The following is a 23745-nucleotide window of genomic DNA, read 5'->3' on the forward strand; positions in this document are numbered from 1 at the left end:
TTGAATAAATACAGTGGCGAGTTTTCGGTCTTCTTCCACAGAACTGTAGGAATTGTACTGACCCTAGATTTTTAGAATCCAGATTTTATACTGTATGTTTGCAACCATGAGATTTTCAACATTTCCATTCTTTCAAATTCAATATTTTGTGTTGATCCGTGGTACTTTTCATGTGTTATTGTCGTAAACTGGTGTTGCATTCAGAATTGCAAGACTTAAGTCTGTCTTACAAACAAGATTTACAATCATCCATTTATAAATATAAGTGCTGTGTTTTCATTCCATCCAAGCATATTTGAAATATTTTACAGACTGGAGTGTTAACTGTATATCCAGTACCAGCAAATGGTGGATCACCTACATCTATACAAGCCAAAGATCAAGATACATTGAACTATTCAATTGACTTTTCAATTCAACAGAGTAAGTCTAACATATTAATGAATATACTAACATATATGTCATAGCTTACATGTACATGGATTCCTTAATGTTATAGAAAGATTAAGATTTAGTGCCGAGAAAGATTGGTTTGATTGTGTATTTTAAGGAGAACCTCAACATAGCAGTTACCTTACATATTTTTTATTATCTAATATTACATTATTTTTAACAATACTCAGCCTAATATACAAATTATTTTGATAAACAAATTAGTGTAGCACTTTGGTCCTTAAGACAATATTGGGTCTTTGAAAAATTGTTGCTTCACTCTTTCTAGTGAATCAAGTCACACATACTTAATAAACATGAATGATATATATATATTTATATATAAAAAACAGTGATATTTTGGTAAAATTCTATCCATTGTCAAAATAGCCATCAAATTAAAAAACAGTGATATTTTGGTAAAATCCTTACCATTGTCAAAATAGGCATCAAATTCTGTATGTTTATTGACCTATGGTTGGTAGACCAAATAAGGTAAAGTTCTCCTACCTGCTCTTGAGAAATGGAGAGGTTTATTCCATATTTGGGATGGAAATTAACGTCAAGGCTAATCTAAGACGTGCAGAAATTAGGGGGTTATACAAGAGGGTGTTGAGCGAGACTGGTCAGAGCTCACCCAGGTATTATTTATTGAGGATGAGGAACCTTCAAAGTCATTCCAGCTTAACAATAAAATTGTAGGAACCAATTATCCTGTAGTGTTCACGATCACGAAGAAAACAAACACAACAGGGAAAGAAGTCTGATAGTACAAATTAGCTCACTGACTGTATTAATTTTGTAACTTTAGGCCACACCTGTTTAAATTTCTGTTCTTTGGGAACACCTGTTAAAAAATCTGCCTCCAATTTCTTCAGCAAAAAAATAATAATTTCAAAGCCAAAAGTACTTAGTTGCTCCAATCTGATTAAAACACTGATCCTATTTCGTTTCATTTTTTATAGTTCAATATTTCGTTTTACTTGTCTTTACAACACTAGGATCTGGAAGTTTTGTTATATAACCTGCGTTCTGGATGATGTGAGGGATTAGCCAATGAAATGGTCTGTTACGGCCATTTTTTGGCGTGAGGTGCACGGAACTGTGGGTAACCCACTAGAAATCTCAACCCTGATTGGTTAACCGAATGTCTGACGTCATAGGGTCAAAAGTCGGTCGTATGACCTTTGACGTGACCTTCCACTACAACCGACCAGATCTTCGCGTAGTGTAGGCCATCAAAAGTATAAAAAACGAAACGGAATATATATATGTATTTTAATCCAATTGTTAGTTAGGTTTTACTTTTAAATTTGGAGATCTTAGTAAACTTTAGGGAGATGCTCGATTAAACGTTCCGTAATTGAATTCTGTCAAACCCAAAAATAGTGACAATCGAGTGAAAATGGAATTTTGGGCTAGAACGCATGCGCTGACTGCATGAGAAAATATCTCAACCAACCATGACTGCTGAAACATATTTATTAGGTTTAATTACGTCACGATTCTACTCACACCACCTCTGTTGTCGGGACTGACAGAAATGCGACAGGACTGAATTCTGCGTCATTCGATTGCGATTAGGTCAATTCAGAGTGTTCTGGACTGACAATCGAGCACCCCCCAGGTTATTTATTGATCAAGACCCCATAAAACTAAAAATTAAATTGGTGTTGCTGTTCAAAGCTTTTATTCAAATAAATTAACTTGCAGCTATTCCTGCTGGATATGAAAACAAGTTTACAGTGAGTGGTGCTGGTCCTATAGATGGTTACTATACTGCTACAGTTTCTGTAGTAGACCAAATTAACAGGAATGATATTACTTCACTACAGGTTGTTCTTAAGGTAAGTCAAATTGGATGTGACTTTGAAACAGTTGGGGGGGTTGGATAGCTGAATGGTTAGCACATATGCGCTGTATCATAAGGTCTGTCAATGAGTCAACTGGCGGGGTTTCGATTCCCCAGTTGTACGTGACAAGGAGTAGGGTCGCCTGTCCACCTCGTGGGTTTTCTCCTGGTCCTCCGGTTTCCTCCCACTGCTAAAGACCCCTACGCACAAGCGAATTATTGAAAAACAAAATATAAACCATATGTTAGTCCCGAAATGACCTAGTTTGTGTCAAGTGGACTTTAACCCTCCCCCCCTCTCTCTCTCTCTCTCTCTCTCTCTCTCTCTCTCACACTCAAATTGATTATTTAAAATTTAATTTATTAAGACAACAAATTCAAAATATCAACGGTTGATTATCTTCGGCTTTGATTCTGTCAGATTAAAATAAGGACCATCGATAGATTGTTGAAAACAATTTCCGAACGGAACTGAAGCATTTATGGACTGATATATACGTTTTAGAGATACAACTTTCAAAACATTGTAATTTGCAACATATTAAAACTCCCTCAAATGACGATCAGTGAAAAGATTTGCTTGGGTTGTATCTGGTGTTGGCAATTTTCTTGAAGTCCCCTAAATTCCCCCCCCCCCCCCCTGATATTCAAAATGGGGGACTTCAAGTCCCTCTAAATTTTTAGTCCAGCTTGAGCCCTGGTACATATTCGCACAGCTGGAGTTTTCTTTCAAGAAATTCACAATATGTTGGCTACTATAATTTTGGTACATCTCAATAACATTACTAGGATTAAAGGATCTTGTTATCCAGTGATCTCATCATGGAGTCATGACAAAAGCCATGTAAACTCTGCAGTATGTGCCTACATAATGTTTACATATTCTTAGTTGCATTTTGATTTTGAAGAATAATCACTTGAATTATTTGCAGAATTTATGTTTTATATCTTGTTTTACCTTTTGTATGACATAATTTCTGTTTCAGGCTACAGAGAATGGCCCTTCAGATAATCGAAGATCCAACAGAGCTATAATAAGAGTGAGCATTGTACCGGCTAATAATGCTGATCCTATTATATCTAGTAACATTTCACCAGATTTTATTGGTTATATTCGAGAAGATGCTGCAGCTGGGGCATTTGCTAAATCACAGAATTTGGATACTACCCTTCAGCTTATAATTACTGATGCTGATGTTGTAAGTTAAATTGATTTTAGAGTTATAACCCCACATCTATTGTCATCCATGGTATCCCAAGATGCCTCATTCCATTCTACTCCACTAATCCCTGGGTTAATCTATGTGGTGGGTGGGGGGACATGTTTTCAAGTTATGTGCCCTTGATGATTGTGCCATTTTTATCGACCAATCCCATAAATTGTTCATTGCAAGGGAAGTTGGCAAAGGGAAGTAACTCTCACCGGGTAAAGTAAGAAAAACGCAATGGCTCCCCTTCAAGAGACAAGATTAGAAAATTTATTATCCAGAAGGTAGCCTAAATGAGAGAAGTCCAAATTATACTAAATGCATATTTATTTGTAACAAATTAAAATTCTTATATAATATATTAATGAAGACCGGACAGGTAACATTTTTATTGAGAATGTTGTTGTTGTTCTTAGTGCGTAATGTCCGCTTCCACCGAAGGTGATATTGCAGACAAGTTGTCCCATAGCAACTATTGATGTTTTAATGTTACTGTCCCCGGTATCCACCTTCTGTCAAGTCATTAAAGGGGTTGATGTTCAGATAATATTATCCTCCATTAACCACATGCTTTGAATTTCTCATACACAAGGTAAAACAGTGGTTAACACTTAGCGATAATCATTATAGTGTGTGTCGATGTGTAAGTCAGATAGTAACCTATTTCAACTGTTGTTATTTGAAATAAAAGTTGTTGGTTCTGCCCTTAGGGTTTTTATTGTGAATATTAACCTGGAATGGGTTGCTATCTACTATATAGATTTAAGACTAATCCTCGCTTGTTTTTTAATTTTATTTTATCTGATAGAAACAAGGTGATCCCCAACCAAACTACGATTTTACTTTGAATCCATCTACTACCTTTCGAGTTGATAATAATGGTTTTATACGTCTGTTAGCTGGTAATCTGAATTATGAAACAGTAAGAAGCTATACCTTTAATGTAAGTATGCTATACGTTTTTATACGCCCACATTTTCATGTGGACGTATATTGTCGTCGCCCCTGTCCGTCCGTCCGTCCGTCTACAGTCTACAGGTCACAATTTTTATCCGATTTCAATGAAACTTGAAATATAGGTTTATCACCCTACGATCTCGGTTCTTTTCGATATTGGCATCTATCGGACCGTAACTTCATGGATTATGGCCCCTGATTGTACGAAAAATCACGTTTTTGGCTTGTGAACACTGTAGAGGTCACAATTTTTATCTGATTTTGTTGAAACTTGAAATGTAAGTTTATAACACAAAGATCTTGGATCCTTTCGATATTCGCGCATATCGGACCGTAACTTCATGAATTATGGCCCCTGATTGTACGCAAAAACGCGTTTTTTGGCTTGTGGACCCTATAGAAGTCATAATTTTTATCCGATTTAAAAAAACGTGTTAATATATCACCGTTACACCCTAAGGACGGCCGAGTTCGAATTTTGTGAAAATCGGCCCAAAACTGACAGACAAAATGGCCGCCGTTCGTTCTCAAATAGCGTAAAAATATGGTATATCAAGGTTGTGGACCCTATAGAGGCTACAATTTTTATCCGATTTTGTTGAAACTTGAAATGTAAGTTTATAACACAAAGATCTTGGTTCCTTTCGATATTCGCGCATATCGGACCGTAACTTCATGAATTATGGCCCCCGATTGTACGCAAAAACGCGTTTTTTGGCTTGTGGACCATATAGAGGTTATAATTTTTATCCGATTTAAAAAAACATGTTAATATATCACCGTTACACCATAAGAATGGCTGAGTTCAAATTTCGTGAAAATCGGCCCAAAACTGACAGACAAAATGGCCGCCGGTCGTTCTCAAATAGCGTAAAAATATGGTATATCAAGGTTGTGGACCCTATAGAGGTCACAATTTTTATCCGATTTTGTTGAAACTTGAAATGTAAGTTTATAACTCAAAGATCTTGGTTCCTTTCGATATTTGCGCATATCGAATTATAATTTCCTGACAAGGAGTAGGGTCGCCTGTTCAAGCTCGTGGGTTTTCTCCAGGTCCTCCGGTTTCCTCCCACTGCTAAAGACCCCTACGTGCAAGCGAATTCTTGAAAAAAAAAATTGAACCATATGTTAGTCCTGAAATGACCTAGTTTGTGTTGAGTGGATGTTAAACCCCAATTCTCTCTGTCTCTCTCTTGTTTCAAAGAACTTATGAGTAATTATCTGTGTCACTTTATAACTGGATCCTATGTTTAACAACCACACCTTTTCATCGTGAATTTGATATTGACTATTTACATTTGTGATCTTTTAACTTAAAGCATTCATATATACATGTTTTTTCCATATGTCTAATTATAGAGGCTTTCATTTTTTTTTTTTGAATGGCCAGATTCATCTCTGTAGATTTTTTATAGTTTGTTTGTATATTAATAGGTAATAGTCACAGAGAGAGATACAGCTGAACGAAGACAAGCTACAACATCCGTAACTATAAATGTATTGGATGTCAATGATAATTCACCAATTTTTACTTCGAAGATATATAATGCAACTGTCGCAGAGGGTGATTATTCTCCCCCTTCAGTAGCACAAGCTCTTGCTACTGTAAGTACTTAGTAGTTCTACACTTATTCATAATATTGGTGAAGCACAGAAGTAATATCAAATTATATTGTGGAACATATAAAAAGTCATTTAATTATTCCTGAAGTAATCAGAACTAGTATTGTCTGCACTTTTTTTTTTACAAAACATTTTTATTCGAAATGCTAATAGGAGGTCAATCTGATTAAAATACAGATCTATATTTCGTTTCGATGACCTACACTACATGAAGATCTGACCGGTGTAGCGATAGGTTGCGTCAGAGGTCATACGAGGGGCTTTTGACCCTATGACGTCAGACATTTGATTAACCAATCAGCATTGATGTTACTAGTGGATTACCCACAGTTCCGTGCAAAACAGGCCTAAAACTGTTTTGGGGGGGGGGGGTGGCCCAAGAAAATTATCCGTCATTTCCTTGCATCTGTAGCCATTCCAAGAACTATTTCCCAGACTGGTGTGTTTGAGTCGATGGTTTGAGTCATTTGGGATCCCTACAACGGGTTGGGAACGGACATATTTGAATCTGAGAAAAGGCACTTTCAGCAGTAAAAAAGGGCACTGTCGAAAATTAGGGGGGCGCGCCCCTCGCGCCCCCCATTGAATCCGCCTCTGATATATGACATTATTCTGGTCTTCTCAAGTACATATTATATGCATGTTTGATGGGTTAATTTATATATCCCCTTTCTTTCAGGTTGTTGCTACAGATGCTGATTTAACTGCGCCATTTAATACTATTTCATATCAAATAGAATCTGTTCAACCAAACCAACCACAAAAATTTTCTGTTGTAAGAGGTAATGTTGTGGCTTTAAATGGTCAAGTTACTTTAGGAGACAGTTATGTTATTGCAGTCCGGGCCTCAGATGGCGGAACTCCAGCACGAAGGTAATATATATATATATGTACAGCTATTTGATTGCACTCTTAATTCAAATGGGTTGATTTAACATTCTCAACATAAATGCCTTGATTTAGTATAAAAAATATATGATTATTCTACATGGGGAAACTGAATGATTACTCTGTACATGCAATGGCTTGATTTAACATTGGGGGGAGGGGGGGGTTGGATGGCCGAATGGTTAGCACATGCGCGCTGTATCATAAGACCTGTCATTGAGTCAAGTGGCGTGGTTTTGAATCCCCGGTTGTACGTGAAAAGGTGTAAGGTCGCCTGTCCAACCTCGTGGGTTTTCTCCAGGTCCTCCGGTTTCCTCCCACTGCTAAAGACCCCTACATGCAAGCAAATTATTGAAATAAAATTAAACCATATGTTAGTCCCGAAAAGAATCTAGTTTGGGTCGAGTGGACATTAAACCCCCATTTCTATCTCTTTTCTCTTTGATTTAACATTGGAAAATATATGATCTTTCTGTACATAAAGGGGGATTGGTTGGCTGAATGGTTAGCATGTGCACGCTGTACCATAAAGTCTGTCATTGAGTCAACTGGCGTGGTTTCAAATCCCCGGTTGTACGTGGCAAGGAGTAGGGTCGTCTGTCCAACCTCGTGGGTTTTCTCCGGTTCCCTCCCACTGCTAAAGATGCCTACACGCAAGCGAATTATTGAAATAAAATTAAACCATGTGTTAGTCCCAAAATGACCTAGTTTGTGTCGAGTGGACGTTAAACCCCATTTCTCTCTCTCTTTCTGTACATAAAATTCATAGCAGTCTGAATTACCTTAGTTTTTGGGGAGAAGGACATTCGCACTCGAAATAACTTTTGTTTTATTATTATTTTGGTATTTTTGTTTTAATTAGTGATGTGGCTATTGTGTACTTAACTGTTACATCAGGACAAAATAGAAATCCACAAATACCATCACCTGGATATACTGTATCTGTCAGTGAGGGTATTGTTCTTAACAGTCAAGTCTTTGATGTTCCGGTGAGTTAATGTCTTTTTCTTTCTTTTTACAGAATAATTATAGATACAAAAAACAAATTTAACTTTAAAAAGCATATAAAATGAACATATAAAAGTGGCATGTAGGTTACTTGAAGCCAGGGTATTTATATACACTTTACACCAATTTCACAACAAATTAAAGATACATTATGGGAAATAAGATAAAGAGCTGACAGTTCTCACTATAATAGTTAAAAACTAGATAATGTAAAGGCAATTTGCTGAAAATTTCAGTCAAATTGATCCACTATGAACCGCGAATTAAGCGATTGAAATTTCGACCTAGCCTTGATCATCATTACTAAAGTCTGTACGATAAAAAACATAGTCTCGATCATCCCTTTCTTGATTAAATTATGAATGGAAGTTGAGCAGCAAATGGGATCATAATCCAGTAAATATCGCAGGCTAGCAATGCCATCAAGATTTGATTATGGTCTGGATATGTTAATTAATGTCTAATTAATAATTTAGATAACATTTCAGGCCTAAAGAAAGACCTGAAAAAGGCAAATTTAGATCTTGCATAATGTATGTTTAATTAAAATGATTTGAATGAAATCGGTGTAAGAATGAAATTATAAGAATTTTGTTGGCAATTTGTTTTGATCTTGTTTATGCAGATGTTAAATTTGTAATTTTATAGGTATTTCGGCGCAGTACGTTGATTCGGCTACTTAGGGTTAGGGTTAGGTTTAGGGTTAGAAGTCAAAAGTAGCCGGGTCAACGTACTTATTTCTAGGTGTGAGATTTGTTTCAGGTTACTAATGAACTAAAATTATATATATTTTAAATATATTATAGGCCAGTGACCCAGAGGGCCAGCTACTGACTTATGCAATTACTGGTGGAGATATAACATCATCATTTAATATTGGTACTCAGTAAGTTTAATTTCATTACATTTGTTTTCATATTTATTGTAATAATGATATTCACCAGTTGAAAAGATAAGGTTACCAAGATAAAATATGGTTTAACCCTTAAACATTTGAGATATGATGTTATACTAGAGTACTTGCAGGTATATGGAATACATAATGATTGTATCTATACCAAGTATTTAGGATTGTATAAAATACGGCACCACTGATCTACTCAGTACATTAACAACACATTACTAAAACCACCTTTACTTAAAAATAATTTTTGTAAATAGAAATAACATCATTTTGATAATTGATAGTGTATTTGTTGCACTTATTTGACTGATGAGTCAACTGGCGCGGTTTCGAATCCCCGGTTGTGCGTGACAAGGAGTAGGGTCGCCTGTCCAACCTCGTGGGTTTTCTCCGGGTCCTCCAGTTTCCTCCCACTGCTAAAGACCCCTACGCGCAAGCGAATTATTGAAATAAAATTAAACCATATGTTAGTCTCGAAATGACATAGTTTGTGTCGAGTGGAAGTTAAACCCCATTTCTCTCTTTCTCATATTGAGGGGTTCCATCTGTCATTTGGATTTTAATCAGAATGGTTAAGAATAGTCATTGACAATTTCCTTTCCTTTATTTCTAGTATTGTTTTGTCCTACATTGATATTTGACATATTTTCTCTGATCTGGGTGTTCAGATTGACCAGTCAAAAGTATTTGGGACTCCATTTCACAGGGGGTTGTGGTACATGAAACCTGATGTAGACTAAAATAGGAGCCTGGGATATGTGAATTTTCTTTGTTCTTATTAGAGGAACAAATTTTAAATTTCGGCAAATGAAAATATACTTTCCATAATAACATGCATTTGGCTGACAGGCTATAAATAAAATAGCCTATTATTTGAGTGAAACTTAAGTTAGATTACATGGGGGTTGGATGGCTAAATGGTTAGCGTGTGCGCGGTGTATCATAAAGTCTGTCATTGAGTTAACTGGCGTGGTTTCGATTCCCCGGTTGTACTTGACAAGGAGTAGGGTCGCCTGTCCAACCTTGTGGGTTTTCTCCAAGTCCTCCGGTTTCCTCCCACTACTAAAGACCCCTATGCGCAAGCGAATTATTGAAATAAGATTAAACCATATGTTAGTCCCAAAATTACCTAGTTTGTGTCGAGTGGACGTTAAACCCCATTTCTCTCTCTCTCTAGTTAGATTACAATGTAGTGTAAAATCAGAAAAATAACGAAATTCTTAGTCAATTAACAGTAAAGACTTCTTGTTCTTGAATGCTTCTGAAATAGCAAAAAAATTCCATTTTAATTTATTGTTTTGATATTTACAGAGGAATTATTCGAAATGTAAGACTGTTAGACAGAGAATCTAGAGATAGACATGAATTAACAGTAGTGGTTACTGATCCACAAGGTTTGGTAAGTTGTTTGACATTTTTATCTGACAGGAAATGTACATTATATTAAAGATACCTTATCTTAGATTTAGATAAAGAGCTAGCCATTCTTCCTATTATAGTTCGAAAATAGATAATGTAAAATTAATAATTTGAAAATTTCATTCAAATTACTCTATTGCCAGCGAAAATATTATCCTTTGAATGATTGACAAGACGTGTGCAATAATTTCAACCACCGTACTGGTTGTTCGAAGCTAAGTCTCGCTCCTCCATTTTTATATACTGATCAAATGGTAAACAATGTATCACAAATTTACCCATTTTTTATTTATCTGTAAAACTCTTTTTTATCAGCATAGAAATAATACAATTGGATACGAGAAGAGGGACGGCAACATTTGATAAAGGGTATCTCAACCCGAAACGTTATATTGATTAAAAATCTTCACTTCTACCAAGTCGGGGATTCTTTAATTTATTTTAAAAAATACAGCTAGATGAAAAAATGCATGAGAAAAAATTCTGAAGGAAAAAAAAAGTGAAATTTCTCTGAGAATATGCTGAGCAAGTAGCTGATCATCTTTTAGGTCCTTTTCTATATTGTTAATGATTTCAGAGTCATGAAAGGGGCGAAATACATACTAACCCAATTGTATCAATATGAAAGATTGATCTTAGCATTATCATTATTAGGCATGGGTTCTCATGAATTATCTTCCCACAGTATTTCTCAATCAAAGAAAGCCATGGAAGGATTGGAATTACAAGTTTAAAATGACCTTTTATTTATGCTGTTTCCATGATTTGCATATGATGTCAATAATCAATCAGGATTTTGACAAGATTAAGATTTGTTGATTGAAAGCTTTGAACATAAATAAATTTATGTGTTAAAGACTTTGTTATTATCACTTGATTTAATTGCATGTTTACAAAGCTAGATAAGTTCTATGTTGTAGATATATGTACATAAATGTCTGTTCTACTTTGCAGACGGCTTCAACAACAGTAACTGTACTTGTAACTGATATTAATGATAATTCCCCTGTATTTGGGACAGCATCCTACAACTTTAATGTACCTGAAAATGCTGTAAATGCTGTTGCTGGTTCCGTAAATGTAAGATTTCTAAATCTTCCTATTATTAGAAACACTAAATATCCAATTTAGTAACTGGATAGAGCAATAAACTATAACACATACTTATGGAAAAACAATTACTGATTTATTTGGGCAACGTTTCGAAGAGTATTCTCTCAACGTTATCAAGCTAACGTCGCCCAAATAAATAAGTAGCTGTTTTTACATAAGTATGTGTTTTAGTTTATTACAAAATATCCATCTTGCAAAAAAGATTGTATCTCAATGCAGACTAAATACACTTGTTATTAAAATGTATTAAACAGGAAATATTAAATAATTGTGAATAACGTTTATTATGTGACCAAACTGTTGATAATTTTATTGATTTAGTTTATTAATATATTGACCCCTATTTGTTTATGATTTTATCTAGGCAGCTGATATAGATCTGCCGAACAACCCAAATAGTGCTATTACATACAGTCTTGATGATCCAAATAATTTGTAAGTATATTCCCCTCTCTCTCTCTCTCTCTCTCTCTCTCTCTCTCTGCAGTTTATTGGAGGGGTGGGCAATCAAATGGTCTAATGGGTTCGCTTTAGATCATAAGGTCTGTCGTTGACTTCACCCGTCCATACAAATTATTGAAATAAAAGTGAAGCATATGTCAGTCCCGAAATGACCTAATTTGTGTTGAGAGGAAGTTAAACCTCATCTCTCTCTCTGTCTCTGTATGATTATGTTTAATGTAATATGGAGATGTAATGTTTAAGGCAAGTCATGTGATAGTATATTGGACATAGAATAATGCATATATATATATATATATATATATATATATATAAACATGTCTATTTCAATAGGGAGCCACGTTCACTCACTAAACAGGTCTTGGTATTGCAAGGAACAATGTCTTGTCGTTAAGAATGGTGCAAAAAAACCCAACAATGTCCAGTGTGCACATTGGTGCATGTAAAAGAACCCTTGACAGTTGTAAATCGATATGTCTGGTAAAAATATTCCCTCATACCACCCACCTTGATGTCTGTCCCCCTTTATTAGGGGGGTTGGATGGTCGAATGGTTAGCACGTGCGGGCTGTGTCATAAGGTCTGTCATTGGGTCAACTGGCATGGTTTCAATTCCCCAGTTGTACGTGACAAGGATTGCTTGTTTAACCTTGTGGGTTTTCTCCGGGTCCTCCGGTTTCCTCCCACTTCTAAAGATCCATACGCGGAAGCAATTTATTAAAATAAGATTGAGCCATATGTTAGTCCCAAAATGACCTAGTTTGTGTGGAGTGAAAGTTAAACCCCATCTCTCTCTCTCTCTCTCTCCCTCTTCATTAGCCCAGATGCTGCAGAAAACTTTTGAAGTACAAAACCCCATTTCACTTCATCTCTATTTCAATAGGTTTCTGATAAACCAAAATACTGGAGAAATATCTACTAGAGTACCTTTAGACTATGAGGTTCAGCAGCGGTATATTATCCGTGCTATAGCTACTGATGGTGGAATTAACCCACGAGTTGGTACTGCTTCTGTAACTATTGATGTTACCGATGTTGCTGACTCCAACCCACTTTTTAACCCAAGAGATTATGAAGTCAGTGTAGCCGAGGGTAGTATAAATGCTGCTGTAGTAACAGTTAGTGTAAGTATAGCTTTCATCAATTTGAGAAAATCAACACAATTTGTGTTTGAAGATGCATTATGTAAGATTTAGATGAAATCTCAGTCAAATTAGATTTTTCTGAGCGAAGTTATAAATGTTTGATTAGTTGTCAAGGTAGTCTCAATTATAAATAACCATTGCTACGCTAATAATTAAATTTTCAATTATCCAATTTATCAATAGATTTTTAAATGACAAGGTTATTCTAAGCCATCCAGTTGTCCAAAGAGTTGATTATGTTTAGATAATAGTTTATATTTGAAACTAGAAAAAGCCCTGCAGTTGGTAAATTAGCTCTTACATAATGCATCTTTTACAATAGGTGTGTTAAATAGACCGCATTATGGGTGAAGTGAGGGATTAGCCAATCAAATTGTCTGTGAAGTTGAGTTCTTATTGTGTGGCATGCATAACTATGGGTAGACATTGACTACCATAGAAAACATAGCAAAGCAAAAGTTGTATTTCCAAATAGCCACTTGGAACACCAACTCTGATTGGTTAATTGAATGACTGATGTCATAGGGTCAAAGGTCTCACATATGACCTCTGGCATGACTTCTCACTACAACCAGTCATAGCATCATGTAGTGGAGGCCATTGAAATAAAAAAAAGGAAACAAAATATTTTAAAAGTGTATAAACCTATATATATTATTAATATATTTACTTCTTCAGGCAATTGATAGAGATGGTCCTACTAATCAAAATATTGTTTATAAATTTGGAGCTGGAGAAATAGGAAGCTTTATTCTTAACGAAGTAACTGGTGCAATAACGACTCGAGTAGCACTAGATTATGAGACAAAAAAATTGTATGTATTTCAAGTTACAACAACTGATGGGGAAGGGGAAAATGATCTCTCTGGTACTGCTACAGTAACTGTCAATGTTCGGGTAAATATTTTGTTTTTAAAACATCCCATAGACATGGTGCCACGGTGGCTAGGTGGTTAAGATGCTGGCTCGCTAGCCTGGAGGTTGGGTGTTCGGTCCCTTCATTGGCCGAGAAAGTTCATCAGGACTTTCCGACGTGGTTTCCCCTTGTCAGTGGTGCAGAACGGAGGGCCTGACAAGGACAGCTGTCTAGTCCTTTGGATGAGACGAAAAACCGAGGTCCCGTGTATACATTGGAATGCACGTAAAAGATCCCTTGGCGTTGGAATTCAATATAAGAGTAGGCGATAGTGCCGCTGCCCAGGCAAAATTTCCCTCATAGCACACTGTATGGCATATGCCCATCTTCATTAGCCCAGTATAGGAGCAGAACAGTAGGACGTTAAACCCCATTTTGTTTCATTTCATTTCATTTCCCATAGACATGTCAAGCAAATATAATGCATTATTTCATTTAATGTAATATTTTGTAGAAAATGTTTTTAAAAGGCAACTTACAATAGATGTTGTTTTGAGTATTCCCTATTAAAAACTCAGATTCACGAAAAATTAATTTCAGAAATAATAGATTAAATTGATTTGATTTATTTTTTCAGGATTTGAATGATGGAACACCTACCTTAGTATTAAATACAGTAAATTCAAGACTATTAGAGAATGTTCCTATTGGAACTTTAATAAGTACTGCCATAGGTACAGATACTGATGAAGAGGTAAGGGTCACCAGAAAATCTTCTCAATCAAAAATGACTTAAAAACATCTGCTGCAAATGAAAATAATGTTGATGGAAGATATATAATTTATTCAAACATCAACTTTAAAATTTGGAACGATTAATTCAGATACTTACAAAGATGGCTACATCATCTGTATGTTCTATATAGTACTGTTATATACTTTTCAAAAAAAAGTATGGGATATTGAAATGCAAATACCTATGCAGGTTGTGATATGATAAATAGTCATGGACACTTGACAATTAAGTAAGCTTGTTTTTAATAGATTAAAAGCAGGGATTAAGTGAAGAGGATGTAATGACAAGCTTTGGGTCATGGATTTAATTTTTTTTACATTCCCTTAAGTTTTAGTGAACCATTCACCCACCTCCTCATTTGGAAGCAATCACATGGTTTCAATGCAGTTTTCAAGACTATAAGCAAAATGCTCACCCAAGGTCAGCCAAATGTCTTCGCTGAGATATGCTACAAAACCATACAGTGCAAAATGGATAGTGGGGAAAGGGAGAATAGGTACCACTCGATCTTGTTCCACATGCAATATCAGTGGTAACCCACACCCCTGACTATATAGAAGGTGAATAATATATGAATTTTATATTATTTTATATTGTAGGGACCCAATAATAGAATAGTGTATTCAATTGATAATATTATTCCGGCCTCTGGAATTAGTCTCTTTTTCATTAACCCACAAACTGGTCGATTACTTACAAGCAATCGACTCACATCGGATGCTAACAGACCTGCTGAATATGATGTAAGTCTTTTATTTTGTTTTTTTAACACTATGGTTATTTGTGTATATAGTTATATAGCTATTTGTGTATATAGTTATTTGTGTATATAGTTATTTGTGTATATAGTTATTTGTGTATATTGTGTTGTTTCTTATTTGTTTACAATTTTCATAGAATAGTGGTATTAAATGTAACTGGAACTTGTCAGGATGTAAGTGGATAAAGACATATTTTTTCATTGATTATTGAATAAAAAATTCAGTCCAGTCTAAATGTTTTATCTTTGTGTAGCTGACAATTAAAGCATCTGATGAAGGTAGCCCACCCAGATCTGTTACACAACCTCTTAAAGTCACAGTTGTACGAAACACAGCTCCTCGATTTGATCCTAACGCTAGAACTATTGATGTTCGAGAAGATGAAGTAGTTAATGGGCGTATTGGAATAGCTACAGCTATCGAAGTTGACACAGAGGTAAGGATTACCAGTTCAAATAATTTACCAGTCATCTCCCCATTTTCATGAAAACTTAGGAAAGGAAAAAGTTGTTGATGAAATTGTTCCGTGATTGTTTCTTATGGTATATGTAAGAAGTTAAGAACTACTTACAAAATCTTCAGAATTAATATTCTGGGCCCTGTTTCTCGAAATTTTAACTAAAGATAAAATCCAATTTTAGTAGATACTTCAATTTTGATTGGCTAAGCACTAAAATCAATCTAATATTATCCAATCAAATTACTAAAATTTGGATTTTTATCTTAGTTAAAATTTCGTGAAACAGGCCCCTGATGATATATAAAAGCTTGAGAACGTGAAAAAGCAGGTGACAATTAAAACGAGATTGATGGACTAGTTATAAAGTAAACCTTATTGACAACTTACTTATGCTGTGAACCATGATCATACCTATACAGGGGGGTTGGATGGCCAAATGGTTAGCGTGTGCACGTTGTATCATAAGGTTTTTATTCCCTGGTTGTACGTGACATGGAGTAGGGTCGCCTGTCCAACCTGGTGGGTTTTCTCCAGGTCCTCCAGTTTCCTCCCACTGATAAAGAACCCCACAAGCAAGCGAATTATTGAAATAAAATTGAACCAAGTGTAAGTACCGAAATGACCTAGTTTGTAGACCTAGTTTGTGTGGAGTGGGCATTAAAATCTCTCTCTCTCCCTCTTTCTCTCTCTCCCTCTTTCTCTAATCAATTATGTGTTTGCTTGGAGTGACATACTAAACTTCAACATATTTTAGTGAATAACAATGATTTATATGATTTTATTTAATATTTCAGGCTCCATTTAATCAGATATCTTATCAGCTTATTGGAGATGGAATAGCTGTAGATTATTTCAATGTTGAAACCAATGGAGACATTATGATCAAGAAAAACTTACGAGACGATCCATCTTTGACATACACAGTAAGTGGTTAATAATGGATTTAATGCTTTGTTAGATCCTTTGTATTCATTAATTAAAAATTGTAAAGTACGGGCAAATTAATAGCATGTTAAATTTATTAGTTAAAACATCAAATATTTTATCTAACTTCATTCAAGAAAGATCATTGTCCACCAAATGTTGTTTAAAATATCCGCAAGTTTTACATTTCAGTTCTTTATGATGAATAATTATTATTAATATTAAAAAGAAGCAATAATTGATACTGATGATTTGTTATATTATGACTAATTAATAAAATGAACCAATGATTAATAATAGCAATTTGTTTTATTATGACTAATTAATAAAATGAAGCAAAAATTAATAATAACGATTTGCTTTATTATGATTAATTAATAAAATGAGCAATAATTAATAATAACAATTTGCTTTATTTCTCTTTCAGCTTCGAATTCGTGTTACTGATGGTGGCGGTTTATTTAATGACCTTACTGTTACTGTACCTGTTGACAGGAATCTGAATACACCAGTGGTATCACAACAGAATTATACAATAACAATTCCAGCAAACAGAGCTCTTAACGAACGTTTAGTTCAAATTCAAGCAATTGATAGTGATTTTCAGGTTAGTTGAGATGCGTTATTCATGGATTTAATAGTGGAAATTGTTATACAGATTTTTGTAGAAAACTGGTTACAATAATCATCCCAGTATCTTTTAGATCTACTTAAAATAGTGGTGGGGGTGGGGCGAGTGTTTAATGACAAAATACATGTCTTAATACAAAATTCCAGTTATTGTGTCATACATCACAGGAAAGTAGGTTTCTATGGCTCTTTGAATCTACTTGTGTCACCCTTTGATGTTGGCGTACCATTATTTCAAATAATCATACAGGCAACTTGCCAAGCGTACATTATTTATACTAGTGAAATAGTGGACTCGTGTGACGTATTTCACTGTAAAAGCATGTGCGGAGTGTCTGTATATTAAGTTGTTTAATGGTCTCGAGCTTAGAGCATTGCGTAATATATTGTAAAAACACTCGGGCCTCATGGCCCTCTTGGTGTTACAATATATTACTTAATGTCTCGCTCTCGACCATTAAACAATACATATTACACATCTAAATTGGGGCAATACCATAATTCCCTTTATTCAAAGGAATAAATAGAGCCTTAGATATTTATTTTTGATATTGTTTAGTCAGTCTAATTAAAATCTAGTTAAAATCTTTTTTTAAAACTTTTGATGACTTTTACTTCATTTAGATCTGACCATTTTGTGGATGTGTTCACATAGATGAACTTTGATTAAATGACTTAAGTTTTTTGTAATTAAGTTTTATTTTATCCTCGTGTGCTCTGTAGACATCTCCATTAAGTACACACCTCGGCTACAGATTTATTAAACAGATGATTTCATTGGCCAATATCAAAGAAACGAAATGAAATAGTACCATCTGTTTAAGTGAATTACATGTGTAGAAATGTAATAACCAAGCACACACTACTGTTTCTGGCTTTACATTATTTAATCTTCCTTGAGAATTACAATTTATTTTACTTTATGTAGACTACTACAGGTATTGAAATGCTATAATATTTTGTGTTGTTTTTATCTTTCTGTAGGCTCCACACAACCAACTCAGTTTCACGATCCAGTCCAATCAAAAGGCTCTTGAATATTTAAGTGTGAATTCAAATGGTGAAGTGGTATTAATTAAGTCACCAGTTGGAGAACCCAGTTTAGACAGATTAGAAGTAAGTGTTTATCTTGTGTGAGACAATAGCTGAAATCTCTTAACTTAATTCATCCAGATTTTCAGGTGTGGTTTCCCCTTGTCAGTGATGCAGGAGTGAGGGCCTGACAAGGACAGCTGTCTAGTCGTTCGGATGGGACAAAAAAAAGAAGGTCCTGTGTACACATTGGCGTGCACGTAAAAGATCCCTTGACAGTTAGAATTCGATATAAGAGTGGGTCGTAGTGCCGCTGTCCGGGCTAAATTTTCCTTATAGCACACTGTATGGCGTTTGCCTGTCTTCATTATCCCAGTTCGGAGCAGAACAGTAGGACGTTATACCCCATTTCATTTCATTTTATTTCTTAACTTAAAATGACGTAATGCTAGAACTCAGTTCCAATTTATTGTTCATTTTGACATAATTTAATGCCAAATAGTGGTATCCTTGTGTTTTGAACCCTTACGTAGAAGTGTATAAAAGTTGTCTCCCTTATGTTGTGTTGTATTTAGTCTGCCTTTTTGAGTAATAAAATTAGCGATTGGAATTCTAATGTGCAGGCCGGAATGAGATATTTTGTTTTTCACTTTCATGCACATGTGACAGTGTAACACCCCAGGATCCAAGGATTTGAATATAACATTAAGTCAGAAGCCCCAACATTGTACTGACTAGCAAATTTAGGTCCAACAAAAAGATATTAACAAAGAATTTTAATTAAAGCTTTGTATTGTTTTAAATGCGGTGACGTTGTAGCTTCAGAGGTGATCGACAAAAAGTTCATAGAGCATGTTCCTTGAACAGGGTCCACACTTGAGATCAAATGCCAAACACTTCTGAATAATCTAGTAAACTGGTTGGACACATTAGTGTAAAATTCCATTTTTCTGAGGGTCTGCATCTAAACCAATTTATTTCATTCAAATTTAAAATTCAGTAGAAATTGTATGTATATAATATTGTTTAGTGAAATAAACAAAGAAATCGAAAGTATTATGTCCGTTTGAAAAACATTGACCTCCTGTTTGCTATGTTTGTCATTACTAGTAGTATCTTTATACTAACATATAGTTGTAAGAAAAAGATGATAGTTTTGAAATTGAAATTGATATTTTATTGTTTGCATTGTTTTAGGCTGTTGTACAAGTGAGTGATAGAGGTCTCCCAACACCAAAAGTAGCTGCCAGGGCATCATATGTTACTGTTTTAATAGAGAGAAATTCCCAGGATCCTATATTTTTCAACACTGCTTACGTAATTACCATTCCTGAAACATCACCTGTTAACTCACAGGTGATAACAGTTCAAGCCAATGATTCGGATACAAGAGTAAGTAGGGTTTTTATATACTTTTGTCCGGTTTGTAGGTGGGCGGTTGGATGGCCGAATGGTTAGCATGTGCGTTCTGTATCATAAAGCCTGTCATTGAGTCAACTGGCGTGGTTTCGAATCCCCGGTTGTACGTGACAAGGAGTAGGGTCGCATGTCCAACCTCATGGGTTTTCTCAGGGTCCTCCGGTTTCCTCCCACTGATAAAGACCCCTATGCGCAAGCTAGTTATTGAAATAAAAAAACAATGTATGTTTGTCCCAAAATGACCTAGTTTGTGTCAAGTGGATGTTTTTATCCCCATTTCTCTCTCTCTCTCGGTTTGTACGTATATTTAGATAAAGTAATGATGATCTTGTTATGATTTCATCTCATAAAGAATATTTTTAAGAAAAGCGAAATGCAAACATATACTCAACAGGGTTGTAATAAAGCTTGGTATTTGTCCATATGGGTAAGGAGTTTGAAGTGGTGTCAATTACAAATTGATACATTATATGATTGTATGTTTTGGTTTTGTTTTAGCCTGAGTTTAGGACAATAACATATGAATTAGTTGGAGATGACAAAGGTCCCGATTTCTTCCAAGTTACCAGTGGAACAGGTGATATTACAGTTAAAGCTGATTTAACAACAGAAGCTCAGGATAGATATGTAGTAAGTACTATATAATTACTGGAAATATATTCACTTAAACTTTTTGCACCAACAGACTTTATTATTCACTTTTGCATTTTACGCCAACAGACTAAAATTGTTTTTATTTACTTTTGCATTTTACAGACTAAAGATTGTTATTCAATTAGGCTTTTTACACCTAAGGCTATACAATCTGGTTAAAACACAGATCCTATTTCGTTTCGTTTTTATACTTCAAAATTTTGTTTACTACACTTGGATCTGGAAGAGTTGTTATTTAACTCGTGTTCTGAATGGTGTCAGGGATAAGCCAATGCAATGGTCTGTTACGGCGAGCTTTATGCGTGTTCTGCACGGAACTGTGGGTAATCCACTAGTAACATCAATGCTGATTGGTTGATCAAATGTCTGACATCATAGGGTCATAAGTCGGTCTTTTGACCCCTGACGTGACCTATCGCTATAACTTGTCAGATCTTCATGTAGTGTAGGCCATCGTAAGTATAAAAAAAAACGAAACGAAATATAGATCTGTATTTTAATCAGATTGAAGGCTATAAATCTTTATTCACTTTTGCATTTTACACCTACAGACTATCTATCTTTATTCACTTTTGCATTTTGCACTTACAGACTATCTAACTTTATGTATTTTGGCATTTTGTGCCTACAGACTATATGTTATTATGCATTTTGACATTAGATTAATGCTTTTATTTGTTAGCAATTATTTGTGAACGGATTGCTATTTTTAACATGCATGAAAAAATAAATCGTTTTTGATTGTGTTTTCAGTTACGTGTTGTTGCGAAAGATTCATTGACAAATCCAAGATCTGCTACAGCCTTGGTTTTTGTTCTTGTAACAAGAAATTTTCAGCCACCGTCATTTGCTGAGCCAAGTTATTCGATAACGATTGGTGAAGATCGAAGTTTAGCAACATCTTTCATCCAAGTTTCAGCAAGAGATAATGATCGAACGGTATGGGTGATTTCTATATTCTATATTGTCTCATTGAATTTATGAAATGAAGAGTCCAGGAGAAGAACGATCTAAGTCACATTTTTGCCTTTTCGCATAAAAGGTGTGTCGCTAATTTTTCATGTGTTCCAAGATGTGCCATTGCCAAAAAAAGGTTGAGAACCACTGTCTTAAGTCATTGGAGTACACATTGATATTTTTACATAAATTGATGAAGCCATCAGACTATTAAATGTGTTGATGTTTACTGTATGAGTGTATTTTAATGTGGTTAATTATAAACCTTTTAGGAATGAAAAAACGGGCATCATATGTTCGTTATTGAAGTTAATGTTTGGTTTAAAGATACAGGCATCGTATGTTTGTTATTGAAGTTAATGTTTGGTTTAAAGATACAGGCATCGTATGTTTGTTATTGAAGTTAATGTTTGGTTAAATAAGTTTTTTTTCTCTTATCAACAGGCACCTAGCAACACAGTATTCTATGAGTTAACGGGAGATGTTAAAGCTCTTACATACTTTACAATAGATCGTAATAATGGTGGTATTCGTGTTACCAGACCATTATGGATCGATGTTGATAGAACTACTGTATATAATGTAAGTAATAATACCATTTACGGTGTGTAAAATGGAAATGATTAAAGTTATACTTATCAGGGAACCTTTTAAAAAAGTTATTTTGTCAATTTGTACAGCAATATATTCTATAAGATTTGGGGTTTCGTTATTTATTTTATATACTGCATAGAGAAGTACGCTACAGACAGAGTCAGCTCTTTGCAATGATTTGTAAGAAATATTCTTGTCTGTAAGCTACGATTGTTTTATTTTTACTAGTTGAAAGTAAAAGCTGTAGATGGAGGAAGTCCAAGTCAGGAATCAGGTGAAATTGATGTGCGAGTTACTGTATACAGAGACAACTTTTCACCTGAGTTTCAAAGGTTACCGTATGAGCCTACAATAAATGAAGGATTGGTTAATGGAGCAGAAGTTATCCAAGCTACAGCAACAGATGCAGATCCACTTGTAAGTATTATTATTATCATGAATATGGTATTAAAGGAAATGCTTTATCTCTTTCTAAATTTTAAACGTAAGATAACTAATGATGACAGCTACACAAAGCTTTTACAACAATTTTTAGGCATCCTTAATTGAAGAATGCATCAATGACGTCATCATTATGTCTTAAAAGGGTGATTTTTCTATTAAATTAATGAAATTTGTTGTGTCAAATTTACTGCCAGTCGGGTTTCCAGTTGACAAGCTGTTCTAGTGATTCAATCTCTAATTTAGTGTGAGACTTGAATGTATGCACAAAACTAGTTTTAAAAGAAGTTTCTTCAAATTATTATCTACCTATTGTTAGCATATAGAAACACGATGGATCACCTCCTTTGTAAATGGTATTATAAAGGCCTATTACAAGATTACTTTTACACAAACAAATATTCCACAAATCTCACATAATCGCAGATATGGTTGGATAATAACGGTCTTAATTAAAAAATGGTGACTCAACGTATCTATAGTTGTTTTTTTACGTTGCTAAAATCGTATATAACTAGGCTATATGTATGTTTAGACTATCAAAATCTTTAAGAAAACGTCCTCTAAAAATAAACAAATGCTTTTGGAAATGAAATGGGGGTGTTTAACATCCACTTTTCTGCATATTCAGGGGGAATAATGGATTTTACCAATCACAGTGGCTTGAATTAGACTTCATAGTAACAAATAACTTGTTGAAAATTACTCATATCCTGATGTATCATAGACAATAAAATATTTAAATCAGAGTTTTAGTTAGATTTGAGATAGTGTGCAAGCCTGGAAATAAGGCACCTGTCACAGACAATTTCAGGCACAAATTCAGAATTTGTCAGGCACAAAACCTCTGGTGCCTGTCATTTTGTCCGGCGCTGATTTGTCATTTTTATTGATGTTATTAATACATTTTGTCAGATACATCTAAAACCGTTATTTCCAATCCTGATAGTATGGAAATCACACATTTTCGCATATTTATTAATTTCTGGAAATAACCATAACTTTTAGTAATTCCATTACTCTTGTAGGTACCGGCATTTTTATGTAAAACTAAGATTATAATGTGATGATGTAACAACTAAAGCAGTAATAAAACTTTAATATTATTTTAGGACCGTTTTGGAAGAGTAACCTACAGTATAACAGGCCCTCCAGCATCTCTTTCATTATTTACAATTGATAGTAATACTGGACGAATAACAGTTAAT

At 34.8% G+C, this 23745-nt stretch overlaps 1 long non-coding RNA gene across 1 annotated transcript; it reads left to right on the forward strand.

Annotated features, from left to right (window-relative positions):
- The first annotated feature begins 320 nt into the window (after nt 1–320).
- Nucleotides 321–21477, forward strand: LOC130010696 (uncharacterized). Its single transcript, XR_008785973.1, has 22 exons — nt 321–423; nt 2146–2279; nt 3271–3483; nt 4301–4435; nt 5887–6057; nt 6755–6948; nt 7826–7952; nt 8778–8857; nt 10187–10274; nt 11249–11374; nt 11772–11842; nt 12752–12992; nt 13692–13910; nt 14507–14623; nt 15265–15408; nt 15680–15862; nt 16681–16809; nt 17238–17417; nt 18425–18556; nt 19670–19864; nt 20390–20521; nt 21299–21477. It is a non-coding gene; the product is annotated as an uncharacterized LOC130010696 (long non-coding RNA).
- The last annotated feature ends 2268 nt before the right edge of the window (nt 21478–23745 follow it).

This window comes from Patella vulgata, chromosome 2, assembly GCF_932274485.2.
Source record: "Patella vulgata chromosome 2, xgPatVulg1.2, whole genome shotgun sequence".
NCBI lineage: Eukaryota > Metazoa > Mollusca > Gastropoda > Patellidae > Patella > Patella vulgata.